The sequence below is a fragment of the Humulus lupulus genome, chromosome 2 (genome assembly GCF_963169125.1).
Source record: "Humulus lupulus chromosome 2, drHumLupu1.1, whole genome shotgun sequence".
NCBI lineage: Eukaryota > Viridiplantae > Streptophyta > Magnoliopsida > Rosales > Cannabaceae > Humulus > Humulus lupulus.
The window spans coordinates 240,449,161-240,451,532 of NC_084794.1; the positions used below are offsets into that span (position 1 = coordinate 240,449,161).

A 2,372-nucleotide genomic window follows, 5' to 3' on the forward strand; every position below is an offset into this window, starting at 1 on the left:
TTTTGTGACTCTCAATAATATGTTACAAGGTGTGACAAATCACATTTGCGTGACAAATCACATTATGTCACATTATTTAATCTAACATTATGTTATTTAAAATAATATAACAATCATGTGCGGTTTTTGGCCATTTTTCGTCATTAAGACCTCAAACAGTTTTTTCAAAGCTTCGAGTTGGGCCTTAACATTATCATCTTCCCGAAGTTGATAGACCCCAGATGTTTTGTGTCGGTTGGTGCTATCAGTAGCACTTGTACCAGTCCAGGTGTGAGACTTTTTTGCAGTTTCTTCAAGATATTCAAGAGCATCGTCTGGCTCTTTTTCGAGGAATTCACCATTGCATAGCATTTCTACAAACTGGCGCTCATGACTCGTGAGGCCTTCATAGAAGTATCTGACCAAACGCCAGTTCTCATAGCCATGGTGCGGGCACTATTCAACAGATCTTTGAATCTTTCCCAGACTTGATAGAATGTTTCATTGTCCTTTTGGGAAAATGTGGAAATCTGTCGTTTTAGACTGTTGGTTTTATGGCTGGGGAAGTGTTTCAGAAAGAAGGATTTGGTCATTTCCTCCCATGTTCAAATAGACTTAGGTCTCAAAGAGTATAACTAGCTTTTGGCTTTGTCCTTCAAGGAGAAAGGGAAGAATTTTTGTCGCACAGAATCGACATTTTTGGCTCGGTTATATAACGTGGCTACTACCTCCTCGAATTTTGTAATATGCACGTATGGGCTATTTTTTTCCATTCCATGAAATGTGGGCAAGAGTTGAATCATGCCAGGTTTAAAGTCTAATGCAGGTATATTAGGAGGGAAGATAATGCTTGAAGGCGTGGAAGTGCGAGTAGGATGGAGGTAGTCATTGAGAGTTCTTGGTTGGATTTCATCATTGCGAGCCATTGCAAATGGATTATTATCAGCTAAAGTTTGTAGAGAAGCAGGATTGGTGGAAGGAGTTCCAGAAGGAGTGGTGGATGAATTGGAAGAAGTGTCACTAGAAGTTTCATGATGATTCATCCACTCTCGAAAATCAGAATTAGATTTATATTATGTTTTTATTATTTTTTTATTTGTTTGATTGATTTTTTTTTGTTAAACTTGTTCCCAGGTAGATTTGGAGGTTTTTGGGTGATCTCCAACGCCTTACTAGAACTCCTTGAGGTTACTGAGTAAATATGGTGGATCACAAGTTAAACCTTTTCGACCAAACAACCTTTAAGCAGAGTGAAACTGCTTATTTTGACAAAGCAAGCTTGGTTTTTTTTATGTAGAGTCCCAGAATGTTTACTTGGTTAGCTAGCTAGTAGTAGTTGTAGTATTTTAGATTTCGTGGATTTTGGTTCAAACCAGGACTTAGTTGGAAACTCCTAGCAATAGTTATGGATTTTATAAGTTTAACCTATAGTTTAAGAATATTAATTATAACATAAGGTTTGATTAATATTGTTGGTTATAAATATAATAATTATTATAATGTAAGATTTAGATAGAGCCAATAGGATTATGACACTTGTCATAAGCATGATTATTAAGGAATTATTATTTTAATGATAAAATAAGGGAATATAAGACTTAGTCTTCACCAGAAACTGTTAGGGTCGTAGTTTGACTCAGTCAAAGCAGTTATCCAACCTTAATTATGCTAAAAAAGTGTAATTACATATTTAAAATAATCACGTATGTCGATATATCGCAGCATTAGAGCCGATATATCGTCTGACGATGAATACGGAAAACACGTTGATGTTGCATGATCGTACGAATGGAGACTCGGAACTAGGGGCAGCCGATATATCGCCTCATAGGGGTGATATATCGCCTATATTTATTTATTTATTTTATTTTGTTTCAATTTTTAAAAACTACCTTTGACTCCTTAGACCTACCTCTGTTAGTTTTGACCAAGTCTTCAACCTCTGATTGACGAATATTCAATTATCTTCAATTAAATTCATTATTTTTATTCAAATCAAAATGGAGTTAGTTTCACTCCTTACCTCTATAATTAGGACCTAGTACCCAACCCTTTCATTTAATCTTCAGCTGTGATCAGACTCCAAGGTACTAGTGAGACCATAAGAGTGATACACTTGGGTTGGGAGAAAAAGCTTTACCATTCTTAAGCTTTATAAAACACTTGGGAAGTGAGGATTAGAGTGTTTTGGTATTGGAGTTAGGCCAATCCATAAGAAACAAAGGTACTCTTATTCTTAAGTTCAATCCTGTTTGATTCCTTAGTTTCTTTTAGTTTTCATTCAGGTTCTAACTTTTGTTATGGTTTTATGGTTAGGTTTTTAAGTTCTTTGAACTTAAGGTGCCTTTTCGGTAAGTTTTCTCTTGGTGATTTAGTTCTATTCTTTTCATCTC

General features: G+C 35.5%; 1 non-coding gene across 1 annotated transcript; it reads left to right on the forward strand.

Annotated features, from left to right (window-relative positions):
• Positions 1–418: 418 nt before the first annotated feature.
• Positions 419–524, forward strand: LOC133820231 (small nucleolar RNA R71). Its single transcript, XR_009886655.1, has one exon. It is a non-coding gene; the product is annotated as a small nucleolar RNA R71 (small nucleolar RNA).
• Positions 525–2,372: the final 1,848 nt, after the last annotated feature.